The sequence below is a fragment of the Phasianus colchicus genome, chromosome 6, assembly GCF_987193195.1.
Source record: "Phasianus colchicus chromosome 6, bPhaCol1.hap1.1, whole genome shotgun sequence".
In the NCBI taxonomy this organism is placed as follows: domain Eukaryota; kingdom Metazoa; phylum Chordata; class Aves; order Galliformes; family Phasianidae; genus Phasianus; species Phasianus colchicus.
The window spans coordinates 7,522,589-7,541,851 of NC_143441.1; the positions used below are offsets into that span (position 1 = coordinate 7,522,589).

General features: G+C 39.5%; 1 protein-coding gene across 12 annotated transcripts in view; it reads right to left on the reverse strand.

Annotated features, from left to right (window-relative positions):
• The window catches only part of ELMO1 (engulfment and cell motility 1), a 295,982-nt gene that overhangs the window by 109,041 nt on the left and 167,678 nt on the right, over positions 1-19,263 (reverse strand). The window lies entirely within an intron of this gene.

Genomic DNA, 19,263 nt, shown 5'->3' on the forward strand with positions numbered 1-19,263 from the left:
AAGTGTAATGCTAGAGCCTGGGTTCTGCTACTATATGTGAAAACAAGGATCCTAGAAATCTTTGCAAAGCGTTGGCCACTAAACGACTGTATGACATAACGAATGACCAAACCCTTGAACACAAGAGCCAGGCTTGCATTTTTACACTCAGCTCGTGTTGCTGCTAAGAATGAAGAGACAGTAGAAGTTACATTGGCATATTGCTTACATTAAGTGTTCTAGAAAGAATTCTTTGATTAATAATTATGAAATACAGGAAGAAAAAGGCTTAATGCTATAAAACTCCACGGTCTACTTCCTCTACTATACATAAATTTAGTTTCCCTGCAAATCAGCAATTCAATAGCTTTTTTCACTCTTCTGTAAATGTAAGGCTTTCGATCACATTGGGAGTGTACATCAAAGAATTTACTAATCACAAATGAAAAACCTCATCATGGATGTCATCTATGTACAATTGGCTTACAAAACACAAGTAGAACAGATTTTGCTTAGAAGATGATGAAAGTGATGACATTGCTCTGTATTCTCAAATATTTGAAGACCAGGCAGCCAGCTTCAATCAGTCAAATTATTTAGTTAGCCATATATGTTTATGATATAAAAACATACATTTATAATAGCAATATGGTCCCCTAGCATTAATCTTGCCACATGTAAAGGGACAAATAGACCCTTTGGTAAGAAGTAAGCTCTGCACTGGTGGTGGTATTAGCAGATCCTTCATACTACAAAACTCATCAAGAAAAACATGCCAAAATGCCTTTGAGATGAGGAGACCTGCAGAGACTTGGGAAAGCAGTTTGCAAAGCTCCAATGAGAGAGGGGCTTGGAAACACTTCACTGACTGAAAAATACCTGGAATCTGTGTGATCAACTCTTCACACGGATCTGTCTTTCTATTACCAAGCTGCTGTTTAATTCTGAGTGACTCATTTATCCCTGCTGCTTTTTGTCCCTGATTTCACAAAATGGAGTTGTTAATATTTGATAGGGAAGGAAGGGGGTGGCTGAGGGATCTACTGCAGTTTCTGAAGTGCAGCAAGATATATATATATGAACGGTGCAATATGGACTTTGGAAATATAATCTCCACTAGCCTCCTCTGGGATTATTATTTGCAATAACAGAAGACAATCAAAGAGTAACTAATTCTCACTAGCTCTCCCAAGAGAAAGAGCACTGCAATTTCTGCTTCTCCCTGAAGATGAGATAAAGTAAAAATAAGTACTGCCATGACCATTTTTATATATACGCAATCAAAAATTCTCTCAGTAATACATACAGCACATAAGAAAAAGTGCATCTAGTACTGCAGAAATACTGCAATTGCCAAGTTCTTTGCACCAGTGACCCCTGTAGTCTGCTGGCAATAATTTGAAATATCTCTGGCCACCCTTCTGTAACTTGATAGGGAAGCAGTGTGGTTTAAGGCAAGTCAGGCCCACAACCATGGCAGTGCAACAATCACAGAATCATAGTATTGCAAAATATCCCAAGTTGGAAGGCACCCACAAGAATCATCAAGTCCAGCTCCTGTCTCCACAAAGGACCACCCAAAATCAAACCCTATTTCTGAATGTGTTGTCCAAATGCCTTTTAAACTCAGGCAGCTTGGGGCCATGACCACTGCCCCGGGCAGCCTGTTCCAGAGCCTGACCACCTCTAGTGCAGAACCTTTCCCTGACCCCCATCCCGCCCCTCCCCTGACACAGCTCCATGCCGTTCCCTCAGCCCTGTGGCTGTCACACAGAGCAGAGCTCAGCGCTGCCCCTCCGCTCCCTGTGAGGAGCTGCAGCCGCCATCGGGCCTCCCCTCAGCTCCTCTGCTCTGGGCTGAGCAAACCCAGGGACCTCAGCAGCTCCTCACACACCTTGCCCTCCAGACCCTTCCGTACCTTCGCAGCCCTTCTCTGGATGCTCTCTAACAGTGCTATGTCCTGCCTCAATTGTGGTGCCCATTTGATGCACAAGCAGAATTTGGCACTTGCTCTTGTACAATTTCATGCACTTGGTGACTGTCCAGCCCTCACATTTGTCAAGATCTCTCTGCAAGGACAATCTGCACTTGAAGAACTCAACAGATCCTCCAGTTTAGTGTTGTCCTCAAACTTAATATGCACTCAAGTCCTGCATCCAGACACCATCTCAAGATCAAGCATCTCATTTGCAGATGAAGCACTTGATTCTTTAGAAAGGGGTATTATTTAAAAAGCTTACAGAACACCACTTATTATGTTTGCCTGCTTTCCAAATTTCTCAAATACCTACCAAACACATAGGAGCCAAACAGGGGTTGCACATCTCCTGTTTATGCCATCAGCAAGATGCACTTTGTATCTTGTTTTGGTTGGACCAGTAGAGCAGCCCCTGGAAGACTGCTGACACTGTAGATCAGCACCTGGGCACACAGCTACTGCCTTACAGAAGCCATGCTGTTAAAACCATGGAGCATCTGCAATCTGTGGTTTTCTGTAAGAATCCAGCTCTAGATTCTCAGCTCTAGAGATATACAAAGAATGAATAACAACAACAAAACACTGTTAATTTCAAGAGACAGCTTCCCTTTTGAATTCTTTCCTGATTCATACTGCTATCAAGCATGAGCTGTGCTGTGGCAGCGTTGATCCCTCCCTATGGGTATCTTTTCAATATATTAGTAAGTCTGAACATCACATTAGAGATGGGACAAATTGCCAAAGCATGAGCTCAATCTCACTGACAGGCAAATGCATACTGCAGCTTGCTTGGTATGTATATTTTAGTTCAAATTTTATCTTTGCTTTGGAGTTCACATAAGAGAATGTGCCATGAATAGACTCATGAAAAAATTACTCTCAGGTAAATCCCTTACTGGAACAATCAATTATTTATAAAATTATTTCTAGAACACTGTACCTAAAGCCTGCTATGTTCACTTATATATATTTTTCTGATGTGTGCATGAACCATTGAAAAAGATGTCAAAAATGTCATTTTATTTTTTTTTAGCAGAGAGCAGTTGCTTGTCAGATTCTGCCCTTTCCCACTATTAAAAAAAAAAAGAAAGAAAGAAAGAAAAAAAGAAAAAAAAGAAAGAAAGATGTCCACATTCAGTGATTACACTTGGCAAGAATCATCAACATGCAGCTTTGAAATCTATCATGCCAAAAATCTTGGCGATGGCTTTGGCCCTCATTTTTATCTTGTACAACCAATTTTGCATTATTCTGGCAGTTTATGGAGTAGTAATGATGCTACCAGTCATGACTTTCTTAAAGAACGGTGCAGTTTAAGATTGACTGTGATTTGAACTGAAGCCACTGGTCTTTTCTATTTGAACTGAAAGTTTAAGATGCAAGTTCCTAAGCTTTGAGACACAGTAAAATAATACGAAGAGCTAAGCTGCATCTGTTAAATTCCAAATCTATGTATTATTTAAGAGTTCTGTTCTCCCTGCATTGAAAAAAAAAAAAAAGTTAAGACACTGGAGCAATGAACTGTGCAGGATGTGCCACAGTTTTCTCTAGGAGCAGGTGTGTGTATGTGAAAATGTCATCCCAGAATTCCTGACAAGGTTATCTGGAACCAATCGAAATCCATTTTTCAAATGAAAACTAAGAATTCAGTTTGCTTCCCATATCCATTTCCCACAAAGAGGATACTACAGAGCTGGACACCATGATACCCTCAGTCCTGGAGAGGACGAGAACCAGTGCAAACACAGTCAAGGGGCCCAAAATTCACTTGGTGTTCACAGCACTATAGTAGCATACACACCATTATTTGCGAAAGTGATGAGTTGATTGTGTAATGTAGGGCAGAAGTGTTCCTTCTTAACAAGCTAAGTAAAATTATCTAGAAATACATGAGTACAAGAGACCAGATACATCCAGTGGTTTAGCTTACCTAATCATATGTTTAGCTGGAAGAGAAAGGATACAAACTTCCTAAAGCACAGTAAAACCTCAACTCCTCATAAAAATGTAAGGCAACAGCATTTCTCCAAAGCAACAAGATTTCTCATTAGGAGAGCAATTGAGAGAACAGGAAGAAAAGTACAAATAAAAGGCTTCTTACAGTCTGTTTGCCTTCCTTTTTCTAGGCTGACAATAAATTCCACTAGGCACTGAAAAGCAAGGATTCCACAAAGGCTCAAGCCTAAGGAGATGACTTAGATGTCTATAGTACACGCAGCCCCAAACCTCTTCATTGACTTAACCAGTTTTTCTTTGAAGATGATTGCTGCTGTATCAGAAAGTTGCCTTCCCTCCCCAGGATATCATTAAATAAAGGATCCTTCGTTTAAAAATTCCCCTCTCTCACTTTCCCAAATGAAAACAGAAGAATTCCCACTTCTCAGTACAAGTCAGTGAAGCCTGCACTTATAGCTATCAACAGATAGGGCTGCTCACAGCTCTGCTGCATCCATAGAGAAGAAGTTCAAGAAATGAGATCCAGGCAAACTCAACCTGTTACAACCAGAGCTGATGGCAAACAACTGAATGAAACCAATGCAGCAGAAGTGTCCACATACACGGCTGATTTCATAAATCATTCTTTTTGCAACTGTCTGTAAATACAGAGATTTCTCCTGCTTGCCATGGACCTGAAGACCAAACATTATCATTTAGAAATGTAAACAGAAAGCCAAAGTGCAAGGAGAGGAAAGTTACTAAAATGATTCTTATACACAACAAGGAACTGAAAAAGATTGCAAAGAATCAGTGCTGAACTGATAAGGGTTCTCCATCTCTTTTCAAAGAAGTCTATTTTTATCTGTGATAAAACAGGTGCTAGATATGAATAGATTTGAATTGCCTCTACGATGTGTCACAGCACTCCTCCTGGCCAACCAGGAAAGCACTCAAATTCCCTCTTCTCTCCTCTGCTACTCCCAGTATAAAAAAGCAGCAATCAGTAACAGTAAGAAAACGTGCTTTTGAAATCTGATGGATAAACAGGAGCATTGTTATCAGAGGTGAGGGAGCACTTCATCTGCATTAACCATGCACTTCTAGGAGAAAACTGTGAGAGCTGAAACGGTATGAAAAACAAGGGTTATTATTTGTCATGCCAAAAAAAGAATGTCTTTTGTGAAAAAGAGACATAGATATGCAAGAACAGATCCGCAATTATGCTACAGTGTACCTACAGCATCTCTCAATAACAATATTAAAGAACGTTAATAATTCAATGTGATAAATTTGCTTAGGGACTGAGAAATATTTACGGTCACTTCTGTAAGAATACAGAACAGAAAGGTATTGCACATTTAAAGCAGAAACTACAGAGGTGTGCTTAAAAAGTAGGCATGGTTGGCAAAACTTCTTACAATGGGTGACTCCATAGCTCTGTCAGGGTCCTGTACACAATGTGGCCAACGATGGCTACATAAAGGCTTAAATAACATTTAAAAAAGCATTTCTGACAATTTCTAAGTCCATGGACTGTGTGTCTACTTGTGGGCTGATTTACATAGAGGCATTTTCAGAAGGCCAACTAAGCTCCAGCATAATGAAGGAAACACCTTATCACATCTGCTAAATGTTGATAGCCTAGTCCTTTCCCTGTAAGAGCCTCTCTAAGCTCAAAAGAAACTAGCCTATCCACATCTCCAGACAAATCAAGAAGAATGACAGCAACAATGGGGGAGGCAGATATTCTCAGCATTCATAAAGAGCAGATGAAGACAGTCACAATGTGAAACCACTCTTTTTAGTCCTACAGTACTCACCGACAAAGTTTATTCCTAAATGCTGTACTCTTTCTGTTAACTACTGCATCTCCACAAACCCAGATCACTGAGGGCTGGAGACAGAAATGTCCATGTGCTGAAGCAGGCACCTGTCCTGCCTTCACTTGTGCATCTCCTTGCTGTCCCCACAGGCAGCATACTGACGGAGTATCTTTCAGGGCAGGACTGCTGATGTTTCACTTCTTACTCTGACTTCTTGCTTCTCCTCCTGAAGGGATTCTTGCTACAATGATTACTCTTACTACTAATTGCCCATTTTCTTTATCTGAGAAGCTACATAGACTGCACTACATGTTGTACAGCTCATGCCTCTCCAAAGACCTTCTCTGAGATACTTCATCAAGATAACTCTGGTTGCCATTTGAAATACAAACCGTGCTGTTTGATTCACAAGAGAGAAGCTGTCACTGAAAATTAATTCTGCTCTAAATAGGCTGGCTAGGGCTCCATCTGCAAGCAAAATTTAAAGGAGCCTGTGAAAATCTTCAGGAAAACATTGCAAACACCAACCTGGTAAGTCTACAATCTTTTTTTTTCTGTTGTTGTTACACCCCTAAAGAGCTACCGAAATTGCTTCCATTCCTCCTTCCCTCACACGGACCTCTTCATTAAAATAAAAAAGTTTAAAATGGCAATGTAAAAAAGATATGTGGTCACTGTGCAAGACAACTGCTTTGAAAAACACTGTTTTTTCCCCTCTGGTATTTGATCTTACAAGTGAGCAACAGCAGGAGAACTGCAAGGAAGAAAAATAAATGAGCAGATGGAGAAGGCAACAAAAACGCAGGCAAGCCAGGAAGGAAGAGAATACTTTTTCCTGGTACTCAGTCATTCTTCTGTTATAAATAAGAAGTTACAACTGAACTGCCCATGCAGAGCTGGCACAGACTAGCCACAAGCTCTCTGTATCACAGTCAGAGGTGTCGGTACGTGTGCTGTGCCTCCTTTGGTGCACATTCATGACAAGCTGTTAGGCTACCTCCAACACACACATGGTGGGCTATAAGGCAAGCTGCCTGGCACCCTGCCAGCCAGTCAGGCCAGCTACCAAAGTGCAAAGCTAGGGGACGAAAAATTATTGCTTATCCAGTAAACAAGTAAACCAGCTAAACTTACGCTACTCCTCCGCCACCTCAGAAAAGGCAATCAAAGCTCTCAGAATTACTCCGTTTGCTTTGAATCAAACCTGGCTATACTCAAAATGCCAAACAAGGTGAAAGAATGAGACATGGGGAAAGACAACATCAGTATCAGTACAAAAAAAAAAAAAAAGATTGCCGTGATTAAGGTGAGAGAATTGCACTGTATCACACATCCTTGAGCAACAGTCACTCATTTTTCGTGTTAGATCTAGTTCTGAACTGTGCTGAGATTAAATTGTTTGCACAAATACCAGCAGATGCACACCTACAAGTTCTCCTCAACTTTTTAAAAAATATATGCAGCACAACTACTATTCCAGCCCTATTTAGGACAACTTCACCTTAGTAATACTATCACTCCTCCCTCGCCTTCTACATCCCCAAAGATTCTGTACTTCCCTTAAAATATATCAATAGTTGGACTTGATGATCTTGAAGGTCTATTCCACACCAAATTATTCTATGATTCTTCATGTTCATACACATATTAGGCATACTGTCAAATAATTTTTACTCCCTGTTTGTAAAAGTGAAATGTGGAAAAGAGGAAAACAAGCACTGGTTACTCATTTGCCCAAGAAAATCCTGTGCAATGCACTCCAGGCTCAAGAAACCATAAGAGTGCTAAGTGAAGCTGAAACTGTCAAGTGCTGCTGCAGCATATATTTTCAAAGAAGCCAGAGAGAACTGGTGGGGTGCATCTCCTGATCTGTAGCCCATCTGCTAGGTGAGGCAGCAACAATCTAGAGGTGTGTAGGGAAACACAAACCTTGTCTCTCCACATGAACTCAGTCACCACTGGAAGCCAGTTGGTCTTATTGAGGTGAAGATTATTAACTCACTCGGAAAACTGCATCTTCCTGTCTAGCTACTACTGCCTAAATTGCCTTCTCCCTCTACAGCATGTCTTAATTTGTAAATTATGTTTGTAACTATCTGGACTATATTCCTAAAAATAAAACTGCTGAAGCACAGTCTTGTAACATAGACCAAATGGAATAATTAAAACAAAACAAAAAAGCAGGAAAAACAGTCACATGGTAGGAAGCAAGCTGCTCAGAAAACATTGCATCTCAGTGGCTGATTGTGTATACGTTGGAGATCATCACCATAATGCACTGTGTAAGTGCCAAGCATCTTCAAATGGCCTTGTGAACATTAATCAATCTCCAGAAGAGCATTAGTCAACATTAATTCTTCAGATGTCAAACTTAACCTCTTGAAAGGCACACAAAAAAATCAAGTAATTAGACCATAGGTTTAGCAACAAGATAAACAATTTAAACAACACATTTCCAAGTGGTACATTCAACTCATAAGCCATTCCAATGGAGTTTTCACTTCACTCGCTAACTTAAATGTGACTGTTTGATACAGCAGCTACCAGAGCATAGTTTCAGACAGGTAAAACTGCTATCATTAAACATTTTAGAAATGCTTAATTAGGCTGCAACATCACCTTGCTTTAATTTATTGCTCTTCTTTATAGGCTGAAACATAAAATCAGCAATTCAGTCATACTATGGTAAAAAATGTTAAAACGTATTTCAGTCTAGGAATCATTGCTCTTGCTTAAATGTGTTTTGGAGAGAACAAGCATTAGAAGTTATTCTTCTTCTATATCCTGGGGCATTAGCATTCAACATTAAGACATAATTCATTATAATACCAAGACTTTTAGATTATAAAGAAGCTTAGAGAATCACCTAGTTGAAGAAATGAAGGAGTGCAGGTTTTCTTCTTGTTATGCTTGGCATAAAAGACCTTGAGGATAAATGAAGTGAATGGGGGGAAGACTGGGAAAGAGGCCCAGAAAAGGCTTTAAGACTCACAGAAGTCACATCTTTGTAAATGATCAGAATTACTTTAATAAGGAGGAAACATGTTCTAAAGCCAGAACATCCCTGGTGTTAATAAATGCACAGTATTCCCCTGTAGCTTGTTCCATTACTTATCTAGTCTAAGGCTTTGTTGTCCTTGTTATTTGATATGCGTTTTTTCTTTTTTATAGTAAATCTGTTATTTGTTTTGTCCTTGTTGACTACAGAAACTGAATAAAGTAATTTTTACATCATGCCTTGAGGCTTCTGAAGACAGTTATATCTTTTCTATCACTTTATTACACCCTGACCATGAGTAATTGGCTTAATTTTTCCTTGAGAGTCTTTATTTTCCCAAGCGTGTTATTACTCACACCAGAAATATGTCTGTATGCATGAAGATCACAGAACAGTGACTTATAAAGATGAAAACAGTGATTTCTCAGAACCAAAAAAATACAGCCCAAAACCTTTCAGCTGAAATTTCTCTGTTGAACTATGGCTGTTTTAGAAAATGGAACTAAGCTAAGCTGCCTAGAAATTCTCTCCTATTTTTCCCATTGCAGACAGTAGGAAATTTCAGGCAGGAAAAATAAAAACCATCTCAGACAAGACTTCTTTTTGCTCCTGCATTCAAATTTAAAATTAGTTCACAAAATTTAGGACTATTGCTTAGTTGTTTTTTTCACAAGGCGTTATCCCAGTCACGTCTCAAGAGACACTGCATAAGAGACAAATGTAACACCCTTGCTTTTGTTGAAAGAAACTGGTTCATAACACAACTTAAACAACATCAATTCATTGCAAAAGCCATCATCATGCCTTCAGAAAGCATTCTTCAATTCTCTCTTGAATGGATCTTGAATGAATCTGATCAGACATCTGTACATACAGGTTATTTGCATCTGTTTACAAATCGTAAAGTAATCCACCTTGTGACAAGTTACAGGACTCAACAGGAAACAATTGAGATTTCAGACGCTTTTTGGGATAAATGGTTTAATTTCTCCACCACGAGTAGGAAAGATTAGAAATGCTGGTTTCAAAATCACTAAGGCAAACGGAGCCTCAGATTGGTTTTATGAGAAAAATAAAACATGAATTCCTCCCCCGTTACACCTTGAGAGAAGCAGCAGAAGCTTTTGTTAAGGTAGATTAAAATTCAGCAGCACGAAATTTTCCCCAGCAAGGAATCAGAGAGTTGGAATTGACGCCATTCAGAACATGACTTTTTTTCCCCAAATCGAATTCCAACTTGGTTCATTACTGAGAAAACTTCTGCTGAGCACAGACAGGCACAAAATTTGGAAGTTTACTGACCTTAGCAGCTCAGAGTAATAGATCAGCTGAAAATGGATCCCACCCTGTCTCCACTTGGGATTTACCGAATGTGAGGAACTAAAACCCAGTCAGTGCCAGCTTCTCTCTCCTGCTGAAGGTAACCACAGCCAACAGCTCCTTCTGGGCACTGGCAAGACGTAGCTCTGATTTCTCCTTTCCCACAAAGAATCATGCTAGTTTTTCTAGAAAAATGACCTGCAAGCTGCAGACTGTGCTGGTAACCCTGGGGGCATGTCTCATAGTGCACATCTGCCTTCTGCAAGGCACACGTATCTATTAAAAAGTTCAGAATACCAGAGGTTTTCACAAGCTGGAGCACTGCTTGAGCTCAATGCCCCTTTGCTCACCCAAACGAGGCAGCACCTCTGTCTGAGCAGATGAGGGGTTTCTGTCACCTCTCAGAAGCTCCCAGTTTAAGGAATAAAACCACCCAGGTGACCACAAGTCTGCAGACTGTCCCCATAACGTGCCTGCTGGCCTGGCACATCCTTGGCTCACTGCCTACACTGCTCACCATGTTCACACAGGTAGTGGGCCTCTCACATCTTGCCAACAGTTCAAACCAAATGTTTTAAAGTGTTTAAATGTGGAAACAACCACAGTTCCATTGAACATTCACAAAACTTCGTCTTACAGATGCTTAAGTTTTTGCAGGTACCCGTGTGAAGACATCCAGTTATGCATGAAACTTCTACACAAGGTTCAGGAGATTCTGCTTTACATTAAATATCTCCTATACCATGTGCCACTACCAGGGCTTTCACAAGAGCTGATGGTACTGGACATGGGTGCAAACACTGGATGGCTCTGAAAGGATGAAAATAACAGCAGAGAAGAAGCTTTATCTGAAGTAAGAAACATATGTAGGATTGCCTGTGCTCAACACAGGTGGAAGGAATGGCTAATCCCCATCTCATGAAGCCCTTCCCCCCTCGCATGTAGGGGCAGATTTTAATACATTTGTTGTGTGAGGATGTTTCGAGAACAGGAACACAAACAGAAGGCTTACATCTTAGAAAAAAAAAGAAGGAAAAAAAAGGAAGTTTGCAGGCAGAAAGGTGAAATTGGTTATTGTCAGAGCTACTCTGAAAGCAGGCAAAGCTTTGGAACACATTTTGAAAGAAAGTAAATAAAAGAACACTGAGGTGGACAGAGATTGTAATAAATATTGCACAGGTGTACTAAGAAGAGATCAAGTCTGACTCATCTAATCTTCTTTGACAAAATAAGTATTGTTTCTCAGGACTAAAATGTGGTGGACTTTATCCGTGCTGCAGACAGATTAGTTCTCCTGCACCTGACTAGTTTCAAAAAAATATTTTGATATAACACTCCGTGCCTGACAGAAAATCATTAGTTCATCTGGAGAAAGTGGGATTTGATATAAGAAATGGCGAGGTGGGTGAGATGCTGGCCAAATATGGAAATGACAAAAATAAAAAGGAAGGGGGGAAGTTATGGAGCAAAGAGTTGTATTACTGGGATTTCTCCAGTGCTAGTTTTGAACTCTTTTAAAATATACTTTCATTATAAACACAAAATGTAGGAGTATCTCCACAAAATTTGCTGGAGCTCAAAGAAATTGGCACAGCTGATTTTATCAGTGTGCCATAAAGGAAGAACTTAAAGACCCCTAGAAATTGGAATTGTACAAAACCGAATAGAAACAAGTGAAAGATTTTGAGTAATAAAAAAAGATTTCTACCATAACTCTGAGATTCACCAGTTACAAAAAACAGCAGAGAAAAAGCACCTTGTACACAGAGCTATAGCCCTGACAAAAATCCCAAGAAAACCAGTATTAATCCTAAAATGTACTGTTGAGAAATTTCTAATACAAGTAGTGAAGTGGCAGTACCACGATATGAGGCATGGGTAGAATAATGCCTCCAATTCTGGTCACCTGTACACATGATAAAGGACTTAACTGAGAACAAAGTGCAAAGAATTAGAACCATCAGAAAATGGAGAAGAACATTTGAATGGGCTGAAATGACTCTCATTTAATCTAGCAGGATAAAGGCTGAAATGAAATAATATCAATATATGGGGGAGGTGAGAGAAGCAGAAAGAAGTGAGCTATTAAAACACAGAACAAAGCTGGCACAAAGATAAACAGGTTGAAAATCATGCTGAATATATTGAGCTGGAAATTAATAGGTTTCCAACCCTTGCACACATGAGAAGAGCAGTAACTAGTATATGGATTGAGCTCAATAAATCCATGAACGGCGATAGATGATTTGGCTACTTGCAAAGGCCAATGATCCAGTTTGAGTCCTCATTTTCAGTTCTGCAGTTGCACTGTTCTCTGCATTTAGATCATTAAGCCTAGGCTAGCTACCCTATAGCGACTGGCTGCTGTGTGGAACTACTGCTTCTTCTTCTTCTTTTAATCTCAAGTTGAATAATATTCATCTATTGAAATTACAATAAGAAAATTTACTGACCATACACATTACCTACACAAAAAAACCCACTGTCTTTTGGGAAATGGATGTTGCTCATTCTGCACGACAGCAGGAAGCCTTTTTACTTGAAACTTAGTAATCCTTTACTGGAAACTACAAATTGCACCAGTGATGGTGCTGCATCCCTGGTCAGAACAAGCACTAGAGAAGTCAGGGATGGTTCAAAATACTTCAACAATCATTATGACACGGCTATCTTACTGAAGGATAATTGCTTACACACATAAATGCATAAAATGAGAAAGTAAACTAAGGCATACGCCCTGCACTCATACAAACATACTTTCCAACAGTCCCATAATGACTACAAATACCGCAGTGTTACTTTTTCTCCTTTTCCACTTTAAATTTTTTACTTCATACACACATCTAAGAAACTGCCAATATGTAAAGACTGTGTATTTCTAGAAATCCGCGCTCTGCTCTCAGATAAAGCAGTAGGAATTCTAGGTGGACTCTGCCATAGACTAATGGGCATCGCTGCAAAGCCCACATTCATTCACTCCACAGTGCAACTGCTGTAGGGATGGACCAAACAGAACGGTCTTCAGTAAGCTTTGTACATAAACTGTGAACTTGGATGTAGAAATGAGGACTGAACTTTGTAAACTCCTTTTCTTAGCATAAGAATAATACCACCAAACTCAGTTTCCCAGGGATTCAGTTTCCCTGCGTGTACTATAATGACAGTATTTTTCTTCCCTTGAGAGTGATTGTTTAAATGCTCTAATGTGTTTCATTTCTCATGATAAATCTACCAGAATGTTAGAAACAACTTTGCCTTGGGCATCCACAATTCAATTCAGCTTTGACCAGGGGAGGCACATTCAGCTGCTCTTTCCATTGCTCCAGAAAGGTGGTGTAAAATCAAACTACATCTTAGACTCTCACTGACAGAAAAAGAGCAGGCTTTAGAAATGAGGCAACATTTTTTTTACTATTAAATAGATTAATCGATGTTACCAAATAGATGATTGAGATTTTTCTTATTAAAGAGATTACCTCTCTGATAAATCACTGCAGAAAGTCTTCATAGTCACCTTTCTTAAATACTGCTGGATTTTGAAAGTGAGTGCTTTAGTTTTGAACACAAATCTCTAAATTACCAAATTATCAAAACATAGGGAAATGTCAGTTCCAGCCAGGCACCACACAATGATGGCAGCTGCTCAATTTTGTGCTGGATCTACCAGAAGCAGAACTCTTTTGTTGCTTTGTTGAGGTATTCCTTACTGTTTCAAACCACCCCCTTTCTCCTTAAACAATGCTGTTCCTGAGCATCTCCAATTCCACTTTCATCAGCTACAAGTTACCCAAACATCACCTTCTTTTCAGCCAGCTGAATTATGCTAACAATACTTATTTCAGGAGAAGGAGGAACAAAACAGTTTCAGTCCTAAAAAAGTCTGAGCAGCATTTGAGATAAACTATCACAGCAAGTAGCCTTATAAAATCAGAAATGAGAAACACGTTTGTTAACAGAGTGCAAAAAATCCACATCTGCTCAATATGAACATTTTTGGAAGAGCTATGAGGTGAACACACTGCCTCTGAACCAGAGGCAGAACTAAATGGAACAGTCCAACACATGCAGATAGGATAAATCTCTCTACTTTGTAGGGAGCATAATAGCACTATTTAATAGATCAAATTCTTACCTATGAAACACTGTTTTTCAATATGGTCACCACTGCTATGTGTTTTTGACAGCAGTGAACAAGAACCTGCATGCCATGATCATAAAAATCTGCACCAGTGGAGATGATCCACTGTGGCCACAGCTGAAACGCACCACCAACTGCCTCACCGTGCTCACATCCACTGTTTGGTCTCCATCAGCATCCAGAAAAGCAGCAGTGAATGTCAATAGGTGCATTTTTTTTCCCACGTGGAAGAATTCAATTACACATTATACACCTTTGCTTCAGAAGAACTTCTATGTCAGACCCCATTTGGTCAGACTGCCCCTCTGCTATCATCTGTTGCATGACAACAAAATGTAATGGGGTATTAGTGGGAAGGGTCAACTCTGCTGCTGTACCACCAACATCTGCCTCTGCCTCTCTGTAGGACAACATAATAAAATAGAAGGATTAATTCCAGAGCAGCCCTTGTAATTTAGCTATGGCAGGTTCATTGACAAGACCAAAAAAAGACCACTATTTGTATCACAGGGGAAGCTTATTTATTTGTTTTGAAACATCCTCTAGACAATTTTTGACTATGAATGGTGCTGATCCACATTTTGCATGAATCATAGCATAAATGTCCATTAGCATGCCTGCTACTGAGTACACTTCGTTGATAATAACGAACATAGCATTAATGACTCAAGCTTCACCATTATGACACAAAATACTGACTCTCTCTCTCATTATTGACTTCCAAGGTGGCATCTTACATGTTGCACTAATAGAGCTGTCAGAGGTCTAATATGCAAGCAGAGGAAGAACTGTGGGAAGACAATTCTATTAGAACAAGTGAACAGTGCTGAAAGAATAAGAAGAAAATTTAAGCTCCAGGCAGAGCCTGGATGCTTGAAAGCATCTTCTTTCTGTTTCTGATATAATTTAAAAAATGTGGCAAGCTTTTTTTAAAAGCTTATCTGATTATCTCCTCCAAACTTTTCCCCTCATTGCATGAGTTTGCTTAAAAAATATTACTTCTAATAAATACAAAAATGTCTTTTCTAACGCAACATGTACAGACTAACATCTTAGCTATAAGGAATACTATCAAACCAAGACATTCTTCCCCAGGAAAGGACATAAACACTGCACAATTTAAAACAAAACTGAAAAGGCCTGCAGAACATGAAACTCCTGCCAGACCACGATATCTCCTTTTCAACAAGAAACAAAATGAAGGCAGCGGTGCAGAATGATAACGACTACTTCCAACGAACAGCAGTTTTAATCTATTGATAATACCAGAAGGTATAAACAAAGCATTGAAATTCACAGTGAGCCTTATTTCTGTGACACATCAGGCCACATTGCACTGCCCCCATTTCCAAGGGAGGAACCTCTCACAGAGCTCCTGACACATCTCTGCAGAACCTCCTCTTTTCTTGAGAGGAATTACGTTTTAACATGAACACCAACTAAAGCCAAGAGTGGAAGAACCACAGATTCTTGAATTGCATTACTACTAGTACCAGCAACTTTGCAAGTGCTGTGAAGGTAGAGAATAAGTAAGGGTAACATTTTGTGGTAGTTATGGTACTTTATCCACAGCCAAAATGGAAAATGTCTCTTAAATGCAGATTAGATCAAACTCAGACAGAGCTAGTTGGACTGGCTGAAACACTGGACATTGCTGGTACAAGTGATGGGTGCTTTGTAATTAATGTAGACCAGGTACTTTCCAAGTCATGTGAGAGAGAATTCAGGGTTAGTCACAACAAGCACACACAACAGATTAATAATAATAATAGCCCAGAAAAGCATAGAACTATAGAACACCCTGTGTTGCAAGGATCACTGAGTCCAGCTCCTGGCTCCACACAGGATCCCCCAAAATTCAAACCCTATGTCTGCTAGCACTGCCTAAACACTTGTTGAACTCTGGCAGCCAGGGACTGTGACCACTGCCCTGGGGAGCCCACTCCAGTGCCTACCCTCTGATGAAGAACCTGTCCCTAACCCCCAACCAGACCCTCCCTGACACAGCTCCATGCTGTTCCCTCATGTCCTGCCACTGTGACCAAGAGCAGATCTCAGTGCTGCTTCTCCGCTCCACTCATGAGGAGCTGAAGGCCACCATGAGGTCTTCAGGCTCCTCTTCCCACTCACCCCATATATCTGAATCAGCAAATTACAACCAGGGGACTGTGTTGAATATTGGCTTCGATGCATTGGAAACAACAGCGATAATGTTAGAATATTGCAAAGTCAGCATCAGGTGGGTCCCAAGAATGCTCACACAGTAACAGAAAGAACATTGTATAAAAGTTTGTCAGGACCTACTGAACCAACATGAGGCTGAAGATGATGGTTTCCTGGGTCACATCACTAGCAGCGACAAGTCATGGCGTCACATCTAATGAGCTGGAGGCAAAAGGAAAGTCCATGGAGTGGTGACATGTGAATTCCCTAATGAAGAAAATGTTCAGGACACAGCCCTCAGCAGGTAAAGTGATGTGCACTGCCTTTTAGAAAAGGAGAAATCTTTCCGAATTTCCTAGAACTCCAACAAATCATCAACTCTGACCACTATATTGTGATGCTGACTAAGCAGAAGACTTGAACTTCCAGATTTGGGCCAGAGAAGAAGAAAAACTTTCTCTTGCAACATGATAATGCCAGGCCCCAAACCAGTTTGAAGACTGTGGAGCACATCACCCATCTTGGCTGGACTGTCCTATCACTGCAAAGTCAGATTTAGCTTTTTATGACTTTCATCTGTTTGGACTGATGAAAAATAGACTGCGTGGACAACAGTTTCCTAGCAACAATGCTGGCAAAACAGCTGTGAAACAGCTGATCACCTCTGCTGGTGAAGATTTTTATGATTGTGGCATGCAGGCTCTTGCTCATCTCTGAGGAAAATTCATAACTAAAGGTGGTGATTGTGTTGAAAAATACTGTTTTGTAGCTGAGAATTTAATCTACCAAATAGTGTTATTGTGCTCTTTGTATGTATTGTAGTTTCCATGGAAATAAATAGGAGTACCTACGTACTTTCTCTAGTTCTATTAGGATTAATAAATCTCATGACAGAGTATATCCTGGAAATATTTCTAGAGGAAATTTCTTCTGATTAATTTGAAGAGCTAGCATCAGAAACCAAAGAGACAATTCACATAAAAACTTTGCTCCTGCACATACATGCAAACCGACAAGGGTCAAGAAGCCTTTTAGAAATAGTGTTTGAAGAACTGCATTAAAACATTGCTTTAGGTACTGGCTTTTTCGTTTCTGCATAGTAAACAAACAAGATGAATAACCTTCGTTTAGATAGCAGTCAGATATTTTAAAGGCCTTCGATTTATTATAGTATTTTTGGAGACCTTTCTTAAATGTGTGGGACTAATTGTGGCAATACAAGTCAAATTGTACAGGCTTAGATTTTGACTCACTTATTTGCAGAGGAATAAGTTTCGCTAAAAATGATGAGAGAGGAGTCCCATGATCTGGTCTGCAGAGAAAGGGTGAAATTATAGATAGAAAAGTCTTCCAAACCAATATACAGTAAGTGGTATCTTAGTTAACACATGAAAGATTACAGAATAACTTCTTAAAATGCCCCAGGTTATGACCTGAGAAGAATTAACCATGATACCATTTTCAGGGAAAAATTACTTAAATTTACTTTTTAATTTTCCATGAATTATTTCTTCTATTATCATAAATAAAAATTAATCAATTTTTCCATTTTTCCAAGCTTTTAATTTTTTTTTTTTAGGTCATTTCAAGAGGAAGAAAATGCAAACCAGATCTCACTGAACAAGAATTGCCTAACCTACGTATGATGGTGAACTGTCTTTCTGAAATAGCTAAACATAAATGCCACCACAATATTTAATATAAAACATTTGAAAGCGGAGAAAAAAGAGATTTTTTTTCAGAGAATAAAAGCATGTGAAACATACTCTGAATTAATTGCAATTACCTAATTACCATCTGCTTAAGACCATACATTTCAGCATTGCTTTTTGTGTTTGTTTAAAAACAGACAAGGTGCAGATTTTCTTCTGGAAATAGAAGTCTGACACGATGGCTGGGACTGTGAAAAAGATCCCAACAGCACTCAGCAAAAGAAGAAAGGATGCAAAAAATCTCTGACCTTGTCTGTGTCCGAGAGGAAGACAAGAAGTGAAAAGTTGATGAGGGTAATTTGTCAATATGTAGCCATAAGCTTAAACTTTGTGAAGACCTTATTTATCACAGGTTGACTTGGCCTAGAAACCTTTCAGAAGTGTGTCTTCCATAAAAGAGTAAAGGAAGGAAAAAAGTGCACTTCACCTGTTTGAATTCAAGATCTATCATGAACATGTAGTAGGGAGGCCTGCTCTCTAGATCTCTCTAGATCATTTTAGAATGTGTACCTCTTCTAGAAAGACTGCTGCCCTTCATGACTCCTTAAAGGTCAAACCACTTTCTAAAGAGCACCGCAGGAAGGCAGGTCTTTGGAGTCTAAATAGGGCTCAACTGGTCCCTCACCATCTAAGGGGAGTGCTCAGCAGGTTACTTTATCCAGATCAAACAGACTTCACTTTATCTAAATTTGCCCAGCCTTATAGTGCTATTTGCAAGTGCTACCATCAATCATTTTGTCAGTTCAAATTTACAAGAGGGCATTCCTATGCCCCTAGATCAATAATTTTCTATGGATGCAAGTCAGGCTGGAGTACGTGATTTTCCCAAAGGAATGTATACTTTCCTCTGCATTGCACCAAAGATAATAGTGAGATCTTCCCTTCTGTGTTCCATCATACAAAAACAGATTTCTATATGGTGCCATTTATATTGAACCATTTGACAACAGGAGCAACTTCCTTCCAGAAGCACAAATATTTCCTGTGATTAAGTGTTTAGACAGGGCTTCTTTTGCACAGAATTACTTTAAACTTCTTGCACTAAAAACTGTACATTTTAAATGTGAAAGTACATGGTGGACTATAATAGAGCAGATCTAAACCAACTGAAATGATCAATAGTAGTGAAGTAAACAACTTAATGATGTTAAAGAAAACAACTGTCAATGTTAATTGCACCAACATCCATCAGATAAAATACTTGATAGCACCTC